This window comes from Gossypium arboreum, chromosome 12, assembly GCF_025698485.1.
Source record: "Gossypium arboreum isolate Shixiya-1 chromosome 12, ASM2569848v2, whole genome shotgun sequence".
Classification (NCBI taxonomy): domain Eukaryota; kingdom Viridiplantae; phylum Streptophyta; class Magnoliopsida; order Malvales; family Malvaceae; genus Gossypium; species Gossypium arboreum.
In genome coordinates, this window is record NC_069081.1 from 75,139,092 (window position 1) to 75,151,928 (window position 12,837).

At 36.9% G+C, this 12,837-nt stretch overlaps 1 non-coding gene across 1 annotated transcript; it reads left to right on the plus strand.

The window, feature by feature from the left end:
* The first annotated feature begins 1,290 nt into the window (after positions 1-1,290).
* LOC128286060 (small nucleolar RNA R71) lies at positions 1,291-1,396 on the plus strand. Its single transcript, XR_008276606.1, has one exon. It is a non-coding gene; the product is annotated as a small nucleolar RNA R71 (small nucleolar RNA).
* Positions 1,397-12,837: the final 11,441 nt, after the last annotated feature.

Consider the following 12,837-nt stretch of genomic DNA (forward strand, 5'->3'; position numbering starts at 1 on the left):
AGGAATTCTAATTGTTTTATCTGCTAACTGAATGCTCATCCTAGTTTGTTTGGGTTTCCCAAGACCTAGTTGTTTAAACATTTTATAGGGCATGACATTAATACTAGCCCCTAAATCAACCAAAGCATTACTAACATCTAAGCTACCAATTAAACAAGGAATCGTAGAACTCCTTGGATCTTTCAATTTGTTGGCCAGCTTATTCTGCAGAATGGCTGAGCAAACTACATTCATCTCCACATGCGACGCCTCATCCAACTTCCACTTATTTGCTAAAAGCTCATTTAAAATTTAACTGCGTTTGACATCTGCGAAAGAGCTTTAATAAACAGTAAGTTAATATGCAATTTATTTAATAGTTTAAGAAATTTACCAAATTGTTCATCCGTGTGGTCTTTCCTTGTCACATTGGGGTATGGCACACGAGGTTTGTACTCTCTACTTACCGGTTTTTGCTCATTGTGGTCCACCTCACCTTTACCTTTACTTACCACAATTCCTTGCCTCGGTTCTAGTTCAGGTTTAACTAACCCCTCCTTATCTTGAACGGTAATCGCGTTGAGTTGTTCCCTTGGGTTAGATTCAGTATTACTTGGCAAACTACCTTATAGTCGTTCAGAAATTAGTTTGGCAAGCTATCCTATCTGAGTTTCGAGCCCATGGATCGATGCTTGTTGATTCTTAACTGTTGTTTCAGTATTCTGAAAGTGAGTTTTTGACACCAAGATAAACTTTTTTAGCATCTCCTTAAGGTTCAGCTTCTTTTCCTGTTAGTAAGGTGGTTGTTGAAAACCCAGAGGATGTTGTGGCCTTCGATTCCCTTGACCACCCCACGAGAAATTGGGATGGTTCCTCCAAAATGCATTATATGTGTTACTATATGGGTTATTTTGAGATCTAGAATTATGGTTACCCATATATTGGACTTGTTCCTCCTTGATGTTGGGGTTGAAGGATTGATATTCTGTGTGTACTCCCCCTCTATTAGAATCGCACCTCATTACGGGATGTACCTGAGTAGTACCGTACAAAACATCAATCTTTTTATTTAACAGTTCTACCTGGATAGATAACATAGTAACCACATCGAGGTTGAAAACACCGGCTGCTTTTGTCAGCTTTGTTCTCATGACTTGCCACTGATAATTATTCAGTGACATCTCTTCAATAAATTCGTAAGCCACTTCAGGTGTTTTGTTATTGATAATCCTACCGGCAGTTGTGTCGATAAGTTGCCTTGTTGAGGGGTTCACGCCATTGTAAAACGTTTGAACCTGCAACCATAGAGGTAACCCATGGTGAGGGACCTTCTCAATAAATCCTTGTATCTCTCCCATGCATCATAGAGTGTTTCGAGATCCATCTGCACAAAAGAAGAGATGTCATTCCTCAACTTAGCCGTTTTAGCAGGTGGGAAATATTTAAGTAAGAATTTTTCAGTCATTTGTTCTCAAGTAGTGATTGACCCTCGTGGTAAGGAGTTCAACCACTGTTTAGCTTTCTTCCTCAACGAAAAGGGAAACAACCGAAGGTGAATGGAATCATCAGAAACGTCATTGATCTTAATAGTGTCGTAAAACTCTAAGAAATTCACCAAATGAGCGTTTGGGTCCTCGTCTTGCAAACCATCAAACTGAACAAACTGTTGGATCATTTGAATTGTGTTAGGTTTCAGTTCAAAACTATTTGCAGCAATAGCCGGCCTAACTATACTTGACTTAGTTCCTGTTAAAGTAGGTTTAGCATAATCATACATAGTGCGTGGAGCAGGATTCTGATTTACTAGATTGGCAGCAATCGCAGGAGGTAGCAGGTTTTCCTGATTTTCAGCCATCTCCTTGTTTGTGGTGTGAATATCGTCCTCTTGCCCTTCCTCTATGTATCTTAAGCTTCGCCTTATTTCTTTTCGATTTCTGTGAGCTGTGTGTTCAATCTCACTATTAAAAAATAATGGTCCTGACGGGTTTCTTCTAGTCATAAACTATAAAAACCTACCAGAAGTAAAAAGAAAATTTAGTAACAAAAATCAAAATGAAAGTTAAATTGCAATAAAATAAATGGCTAAAGTAATAAAAATTAAGTGTTCTTAATATCTTAGTTCCCCGGCAACGGCGCCAAAAACTTGATGTGATATAGATCGCGATAAGTTTTATAATTTATGAATGACCGTTATTGAAAACTAGCTATTATCACGACAAAGGCAAGTGCACCTTATCGAACAGTAGTATAGCTTATGGCAAGACCGGGATGTCGAACCCAAAGGAACTAAAAGTACTAGTATTAACTTTATTTTTATTATCTAGCCTAAAAATAAAAGGGTTTGTTTTATCTAAACTAATTACTAAACTAAGAATGCACAGAAAGTAAATTTGGGGAATAACTTTTGGGAAAACTAAATGATTTGGACAATACCCAAGGGAAAAATCCACCTAAACTTCACTTGTTAATGACTCTGAATTAGACGATTTATTCATTTGACTTGATCCGTAGAAATCCCTAAGTTATATTATTATCTCTCTTGAGATTAACAACATCTAACCCTAGGTTGATTAATTGAAATCTCTTTCTAATTAAAACCCCTAGTGTTGCATTAACTTGATCTATAGATTCCTTTATTAGGTTTCACCCAAATCTGGCAAAATTATGTCACCCTATGTCTAGGCGTGCAATCAACTCCGCTTAATTATGCCAGATCTACTCTTAGACAGGGACTTTTTCTCCTCTGAATAACCACATCAATACTTGAATCAATATCCTGGAATATTAAAGCAAGAATTAAAAACTAATAATTAAGAACAAGTCAAATATTTATCATATAATTCAGAAAATAATAACAAGATCTGTCTTAGGTTTCATTCCCCTTAGGTATTTAGGAGATTTAGTTCATAAGTGTAAAAGAAAACGTCTCAGAAGAATAATGATAACAAAACATAAAGAAAACCCAAAAACTCCTAAAGGAAATTGAAGGGAGATCTTCAATCTTGAAGGAGAATCCGTCTTCTGAGATGGATCAATCAGCTTTCTTCGAGTAATTCCTTGCCTCCTACTCCGTATGTCCCTTTTAGGTACCTCTTGGGGTGTTTATATAGGCTTTAGAATGCTTCTAAACCCTCAAGAGTGGCCTTTTCCGAATAGGACTAGACTTGGGCTCGATAGGGACACGCCCGTGTGTGATTGCTTCAAACTGTGTTCGAGTCTATTGAATGGACTGTGAACTACCCGTGTGAGGAAGTCCAAGCCGTATCGATTTCCCATGTTGACCCATTTTCTCTGTTTTTGGCCCGTTTCTCCCTCTTTTTACTCTCCTATGCTCACCTAAGTATAAACTATGAAATTGAAGGATTAGGAGCATCGAATTCACCAAATCTAAGGATAATTCATCCAAAATATGCTAAGCATGGGATAAATATATATATAAATTATGGTTTATTAGGCACCTTCATTTATCGGGCTATAACAAGTATGTGATCATTTCACATATTTAAGCATCTATACAATTCACAAATACAACATTAAATTCAAGCACAAAAACATAGACAATTTAGTTACACGAACTTACCTCGATAATGTTTGTGTATGTAAAATCTACTAATCCCACTTTCCTTTTTCCTCGTTCTAGCTCCAAATTTGGTCTATCCAGATCTATACTAGTAAATTTAACATCAATTTACCATATTTTACATTCAAAGTGGAATTAATTTTCATCCTAGGCAAAATTACCATTTTGCCCCTAATTTTTCCATAAATTCTCATTTCGTCCCTAGGCCCGAAAAATAAAATTTGTGCAATTTACTCCCTATTCCAAGCCTAACCAAAATCCCATTACAAAATTTATAGCACATGTATTCATAAAAATTCAGCATTTTTCTTCAATTTCACAACTTCACATTTTAGTCCTTAAATCATGTTTTCATAAAAAATCACTTTGTAAAAGTTGTTTATCTATCAACAACCTTTCATTTTCTACCATAAATTTCTAATTTTCAGCATATAAATCCATGACCCATTTTCCATAATTTGATAACTTTTCAAATTGATCCCCTAAATAGATAAATTAAACTATCCGGTTTCAAAAATATAAAAATTACTAAAAACGAGCCAAGGAAACTTACCCAATTTGGCCATGAAAGTTTCTTCTCTCTCTCCTAGGGTTTCCATGTATTATTTTGGGGAAGAAGATGAGAAAAATAAGATGATATCTCTTTTATCATCTTTTAATTAATTAAATATTTTCACTTTTCCATTTAGTCCTTACCCTTTTTTTAAATTTACGTGGATGAGTCACCAAAATATCTACATACTTTCTTTAATGGTCTAATTACCATATAAGGACCTTAAGTTTTGAATTTCATAGCTATTTAATCCTTATAGCTACTAGAATTCAACTTTCGCATTTTATGCTATTTTGTCCTTCTCTTAATTAAACACTTAATTGATAAGGTTCAAACGGAACTTGGTGTTTGTCAAACTTCGTTGGATATGCAACCATGTAAATTTATAACAATTCATAATTCATAATTAATTCAATATAAAACATATAAACACAATTTCACCATACGAACTTACCTCGATGAGTATTCGTAGATACGAAGGTGATTAATCTGAAACTTTCTCTTTGCCCCGATCTAACTCCGTACGAGGTCTAACTAGATCTATACGAATAAATTTAACTCAATTCAACATATCATTTGTTCAATTTAACCAAAAAAATTATTTTGGAAAAATTACTATTTTACCCCTATACTTTTAATTTCTTTGTAATTTAGTCCCTAGCTCATAAAAATGAAAATTCACACAATTTCATCACAAAATGTTATGGTCTAATATCAATTAGGTCCTATATTTCATTTATTTCACAACTTCACCATGTAATATTTTCTATTTTTCAATTTAGTCCCTAATTGACAATTTCACCAAAAATCTCTTTATAATTTTTTTTATCTAACAACAACTATTCATTTTCTATCATCAAACTTCAAAAATCTTGTACATGCATCAATGGAAAAACCCTAATAGTTTAAAAGTTTCACAAATTAGTCCCCGAGCTAGCTAAATTAAGCTACAACAATCTCGAAAACATAAAAATCATTAAAAACGGATTAAAAATACATACCTAATCAAAGAAATAAGAGTGGTCGAATGAAAAGCTTAATAATGGCTTCTTTCTCTTGTGTAATTCGGTTGAACATTGATAATGGAAGATGATGACTAATTTTTATTTCATTTGTTTTTATCATTAATTACCTATTTACAATTATAACCTTTAAACTCATTAGTAATTACACAATTCTACTAAAACATTTATGGTCTAATTACAATATAAGGACTTCCACTTTAAAGTTCTATAGCTATTTAATACCTTCAGCTATTAGAACTCAACTTTTGCACTTTACGCTATTTAGTCCTTTTTATCAGATTAAGCATGTAAACGGTAAAATTTCTTAATGAAATTTTTATACAGTATATAAAATTTCTTAATAATAAAATAAAATTTTTTGACTTTGAATTTGTTGTCCCGAAACCATTGTTCGAATTTCACTGAAAATGGGTTGTTATAAAGGGACTAAGCCAGACTAACTAAGACTTAGTGGGAGCCTTTGATGCAGTGTCATGCACATAGAGAGGCGCCCTAGGAGGCTATGCCTCAGGGATAGAATAAGTGTAGTTAAGCAGAATTCAAGTTTGAGAGTTATATGATATATATATATAAGTATCCAGTAAAAAAATGATCGTAAGTACCTTGTTCTACTTATTTGGCCATTTGTGTTATAAGAAGTCTTATTTATTGTTTATTTATGTAATGTGTTTCATAGTTAAGTTTTGAAAATAAAATTGTATACGAGAAAAATTTCAAATAAATTAAGATTGAATATTAGAAATACAATTAACTGTGTCAAGTTGATTGTAACATTCAGAGCCTGGACCCAACAACCGGGTCGGGTAAAGGGTGTTAAAAATTTAGTGGTATGAGATCACAGTTTAGCCGATCCTCTAAAAATAGAAGATGTGTCTGATGGCCATATATGCATGATACATTTGATATGTCTTAGTCCCTTATGCTGTAAAAAAATTATGTCTTTTAGTTAAGTACAGGTTGGCGGATAAATATGAGATGGGTGATAAGTATCTTAGAAGTATAAAAAGGGAAAGAAAGCAAGGTAGTAAAGGTAAGAAGCAAGCTTGTACGTTTAATAGTGGCATGGGAAGATTCAGGTGTGTACTATAACACTCTCGTGCTTTTACAATTGGTGAGTGTATTGCTAGATTTGTGCAAGTGTTTACAATCATTATCAACTAATAAGTAAGTAAAAGAGTTATCGTATCTACAGGGACTGTGTATATTATTCAATTAATTGTAAAATTAGAGTTAACAATCTGGTGATAAAAACATAATATTTTGAGTGACGATGATTAACTAAGTTAAATTATCTGAGTACAAGATGATCCCTAATGTAATTTAATCTAAATGCCAAGTTTGAAATGAATTTAGCAGCAAAGACAAAAAAAATTCAACAATCAATAACATGAATAGGCTAGGATAATTACATCTTCCAACTTAGTTCATTTTCCTCATGTTTAACAGTGTTCAGAAAATATTCCATGGCAACTCGATCTTTCATGAGTTTTGAAACTAAATAAGTCCTTTCGGAATCTTTTGCTTAGTAAAACATGCATTTTACTAATCATATTAAACTAAGGGTTTCTTAGGATTCATGTGAAGTAACAAGGATGAGTCAGGTTTGGAATAATTTATTCACATAAACCTAAAAACTATGCAAGATAATAGAGCTCGTTAAAGTTATTATGAACCTTCAATTTAGTTGGATCCAGATCTAAATTAAGCATGCACATTTGAATTATTGCGCCCACTAGTCGTCGTCTGTTCAGGCTCGTTCATCCAATTCTAATGCATCCAATCATGTATGAATGAAGTACATACTTGAGTTGAATTGAAAACATGATCGCTGAGGCACAAAACCTATAAACATGATTTAAACAAACTTCATTGAATTAATGCACTCATCCTAGCCAAACAGATTTAACCTACCATTGTTGATGTCAAGATAGTAAAGCATATTGCAAACATGATTAAAATCAAAATAACAAAGTAAAAGAAGAATAAACTCTGTCGACTCAACAACCTCATGAACTCTAATTGAAGATGCTCTCCTACAATCCTTGTGTTGTTCTTTTGCTAATGGCTCCTCAAGGTGGCCGGCCAAGAGATTATCTTCTCAAAGTTTTGTTGGCTAAGGGAAATGGGATGCTATGTGTTGGAATGAAGAGAGGAAATGAGAGAATAGTTGAATGAGGGATGTAGGGATGATTAAAGAATGAATGAATGAGGGATGAGGGATGAGGGATGAGTAGGGGTATTTATACTTGAAGTAAATGGTAGAGTTTACTAAAAAAGGGATTTGAATCCCTCCATTTTCTCCATTGCTTGGCTTACCACAAATAATGGAAGTAGGTGGATGGTGGTTGCTTGATTTGAGCATAGAATCATACTAAATTTAGGGATGGGTTGGGCGGTTTCAAAGGCAATCTTTGTGTGTTGATTTCCAATGATTCTCCAAATGCAGGGACCTCTAAATAATTGTCCCAAAAGAGATTTTTTGGGCAGCCAACATGCTTGTGCCTAATTTGGCCCTGACTCCCTCTTCTTGGTTAGTTTCATGACCCATTAAGCTTCTCTAACATGTCCATCATGTATCATCTTTTTTTACTGGGTCAAAGTAACACCTTGATGACCCATTTAGCATGGTTTTGTCATCCAACATAGGAAATAAATAGCATGGTTTTATAGATCTTAAATCGAGCCAATAGGGCATTAAAAATAGTTTGGAAATATTTAGGGACAAATTTAAAACAAAACAGAAAATTTTTGAAATAGAGGTCACATGCCTGTCTGGCTAGGCTGTGTAACGTAGCCCAGGCTGTGTGGCCAACTATGCATAATTCGAAATATGGGACACATGCCGTGTGCCTGCCCGTGTGAGTATTCAAAATAGGGTCACTTGACTGTGTCACAAGTCATGTGTCATACCATGTGTGCATTCAAAGTAAGGTTACATGGTCATGTTGCAGCACCCCAAACCAGGCCTAGACGTTATGGTCGAATCTGGCGATGTCCCATTAAAGTGTTTTTTGAAAAACATGATTTCGTTGAAAATTTCGTTCGATATTAAAACCTCTTTGTGCTCTTAGAATGTCTCGTTCTTTGTTAAAACTTAAGTTGTTTAGCAAAATGATAATCATATTAAATTGATGTTACTTTTTAAAATATTGTTTGCTGCAGAAGCTTTTAAACCATGTTGCGTAAACGTGGTGTTTTGAAAAACATTTATCTTTTTGAAACCCGTATTTTTTCTTACGTCTAGTTGTTTATATCATTGCAAGTAAAAATCCCAAATTAAAAGTTAAAACTTTAAAGAGGACTTATTACATAGAAATACCCAAATCTAAATTACTTATAAATTTGAAATCCAGAAAAGAGGCATGAGCATATGTGTGGCCATCTTTGAATCCCTCGCAGCACCGATCTGCCTAAGGATTACCTGCGCAGATAAGCAAAAGGGTGAGTTTATGAAACTCAAGGTGAAATCCCAAAAACAAACAGTCAAACAAGTATTACTCAAATACAGTCTGGGCCTAAGCCCGTTTCATTATCAGTCTAGTCTCAGTTAGGGCCTTAGCCCATTTAGTGACAGTATCAGTGCGGGCCTTAGCCCAATTCAGTAACAGTATCAGTACAAAATGCAAATAGAAATCCTACCCAGCTGGCCTCTACACTCTACTTCGTCTAGCCCTACACTCGATGTGGGGATAAAATCAACCCACTCATCCTTACACTGCAGAGCAAAGCACCGGTTGCGGCACTAAACAGTAATTGCAGAGCTGCCAATATAGTACACTTCCTCCAATCATAATAAACCCATCCCCATGCAATATGTCACGGTCATGACATAATATCATTCATGTATGCAATTTACAACTAGCATGCTTTAATACAGTCATACGTAACATAGGGGCATATTAGTCATTTTACCTCATAGGGGCATAACAGTCATTTTATCAATTTGGGGTCTAAGTATACTTACCGACCCAACAGTAGGTCCACAGTCGTCTTGGGAGACCCGTGCAACCTTAACAGTCAAACAATGAAAATGGTCCCAAGGCCCAAAATACGGCCCATATGGGCCCACACGCCCGTGTGGCCCACGAAGCCCAAAAATGGCCTTGGCCGCGTGAACTACACAGCCTAGCCCAATAATCTCCACACGTCTGTGTAGGGCCTACGAGGCCGTAGGGCCCAAACCGTCCATTTTGGCCCAACGTGGCTCAGAACGGCCTAAGCCCATGAAATCACTCATGGTGGCCTCTACGATCAAACGCCCACGTTTTATGCATTCGGATTACCACACGAGAAAGCGCACACTCGTGTAACATCAATAGTCATATGTCCTAGCTTTTTCTGATTTACGATTATAGCAGTGTGGTTACACACGTGTTTGCGAAGAGTGCTAAAAGTCCACGAGCACCAAAACCTACATTCATTCAAGGCATTCAATCAGCCTTTTAATCACTAGGGTTAAACACCCTCTTATTAACACTTAATCCCAATATGGTAGTTATTACCTGTCTTGATTGAACAAATGTGATTTAACCCACTTAAACTACTGACCAAGATTGACTTCAAGATCCTTGGAAAAAATCTGCATTACAACCTAATCTTGTTAACCAAAACCCTAAATACAAATAACTTGAACCAAGTGAACAACTTACCGAAATGTAGGACTAAGAGTGGAGGGTAGCAGTAATTGGCCTACAAAAGTACACCCTAAAACCGAGGCACGAGATGGTGCAATCACCCCTGACAGCAACCGGCAAAGAAAAGAAAATGTTTGAGGGGAAAGCTATTTTGACAGAGAGTAAAGAAAACAATAATTTTGCACTTAAACCTAAGATGGAATACTCGGCTAACCCCAAAACATGAAAAGAGAAGAAAGCCGGAAGAAAGAAATAAGGGGAAGAGTATTCGCAAGAGAAAGCTACTTGAGAGAGAGGAGAGAAGTTAAAGAGCACTTACCCAAAACTGAAACAAACAAAATGGAAAGGAGTGATGAGGTATTCGGCCTAGATAACAAGGTGAAAGGGGAAAAGTATTGAGAGGAAGAAAGGGAGAGAATCGGCCAAAGTATAGTAAGCAAAAGAGGGAAATAATGTTCTCAAGAGAATTGAGAGGAAGGGACAGAAGGCATTCAGCCAAAAGGGAAGGAAAAAAAGAATGAAAAGAAAAGTAAGAGCCCCAAAATGCTAACCTAAAACGAACCAAAAAACATGGCCAATATCCCTTGCACTAAACGATCTCCAAAGAGGAGAAAAAGAGTAAAAGAAGTGATAAAAATAAGTTAAAGAGCAAAGTACCCAAACCAATCCCGAAAACTCCCCAAAACCGAATTCAAAGGGTGCCTACACTCCTAATTCGGCTCCAACACTCCCTCAACTTCACATCCCCTTGATTCTCTCCTATAATCTCTCTACAAAACCCTCAAACAGATCACTATCCAAATCTCCCCTTCCTCCTTCTAAATTTCAGCTGCACCATCCCCTACACCCCTTAAACACTCCAACCGTCCAAGCATTAGAGTTCCACTGACATACAACCTCTCACACGGCAACTTGCAAAATAAAACACACCTTGCACGTAGTAGGACTCGAACTCTAGTCTCTTAATAAGAGTAACACCCTACTATCTCCTAGACCAGCAGACTTTTTATGACATGTTTTACCAACATTTATTTAAGAAGCCTACTGACTAGAGACATGGTTTAATCAAGTAAAATCAAAACTTTGTACAAGCCAAGGCTTGAACCCAAGACTTCTTAGACTCTCTCAGAACACATAACCACTGAAGCAGATAGACAGTTGTGTAACACAACAACAAAAATGAATGCTTAGATTTTGGGGCATTACAACTCTACCCCTTAAAAGAAAATTTCAGCCTCGAAATTTACCTCGTTAAAATAGATGAGGGTATTGTTGTTGTATCGCCTCCTCAGGTTCCCACGTGGCCTCTTCTGAGCTATGATTATGCTAAAGTACCTTAACCAATGGGATAGACTTCTTCCTTAACACTTTTACATCACGCTCAAGAATATGAACTGGCTCCTCCTCGAAAGTTAGATTCAGCCTAACCTCAATCTCCTTAGTCGAGATAATATGCGTTGGATCAGATAGATAGTGCCTCAGCATAGAGATGTGAAACACATCGTTAATCCGATCCAACTTTGGAGGTACCTCAAGTTGATAGGCAACTGGTCCCATACGTTTCAATATGCGGTACGGCCTAATGAACATAGGGCTTAGCTTGCCCTTCCGTCCAAACCTCAGTATCTTCTTCCATGGTCAGACCTTGAGAAATAATAAATCCTCTATAGAATACTCCATCTCCTTACGCTTCAGATTTGCATAAGACTTCTGTCTGTTAGATTTTGCCTTCAGTTGATCCCAGATTAGTCTAACTTTATCCTCAATATCAGAAACTAACTCAGGGCCCAGAACACGCTGCTCGCCCACCTCAGTCCAACATGAAGGAGTACGACACCTACGACCATATAATGCCTCGTAAGGTGCCATCTGTATGCTCGACTGGTAGCTATTGTTATAGGCAAACTCTGCTAACGGCAAGTAGTCCTCCCAACTGCCTCGAAAGTCTATCACACAACTCCTTAACATGTCCTCTAATATCTGAATCACCCTCTCTAACTGACCATCTTTCTGAGGATGGAACACAGTATTGAAGTCCAACCTTATACCTAAAGCCTTGTGTAACTTCTTCTAGAACTATGACGTGAAACGAGGATTTCTATCAAATATTATGGAAACTAGTACCCCATGCAGCCTTACTATCTCAGCCACATACAGTTTAGCCAGCTTCTGCAATGAGTAATCAGTACGGATTGGTATGAAATGAGTAGATTTGGTTAATCGATCCACGATGATCCATAATGCATCCTTCTTAGCAGACGTTAAGGGCAGCCCACTAACGAAGTCCATAGTCACTCTCCCACTTCCAAAGTGGAATCTTAACTGGCTGAAGCAACCTTGAAGGTAACTGATGTTCAACCTTGACCTATTGGCAAGTTAGACATTTACTCTTAAGACCTGGCCACCAATATAACTCACAAAGGTCTTGGTACATCTTGTTCCCACCGAGATGCATAGCATAAGGACTACTATGCACCTCTCGCAGTATAGACCGCCTCAAATCAGTATCCCTCGATACACAGACTCTCCTACAGAAACACAGTACCCCTTCGTTATTCAGTCCAAAATCTGAAGTTTCCCCACTCTCAATCTGCCAGAATAGAGGACCTAGTGACTCATCCTCAAACTTTTTACCCTTAATCTGCTCAATCCATGTCAGTTTGACCGAAAGTTCAGCCAACAGACTACTATCATCAAATAAGCTGAGACGAGCAAACATTGACCTCAAATCCGTCACAACCCTAAGGCTCAGCGTGCCAGCCACCACATTGGCCTTACCAGGATGGTATTCAATCGAGCAGTCATAATCTTTAGGCAGCTCAATCCATCTACGTTGACTAAGATTTAGCTCCTTCTGAGTGAGGAGGTACTTGAGGCTCTTGTGATCTATGTAAATAATACACTTCTCACCGTACAGGTAATGCCTCCAATTTTTTAGCGCGAATACCACCACGGCAAACTCCAAGTCATGCATCAAATAATTTGCCTCACGAGTCTTAAGCTGGCGAGACGCATATGCCATCACCTTACCCTGTTGCATCAAAACACAACCCAAACCAACGTGTG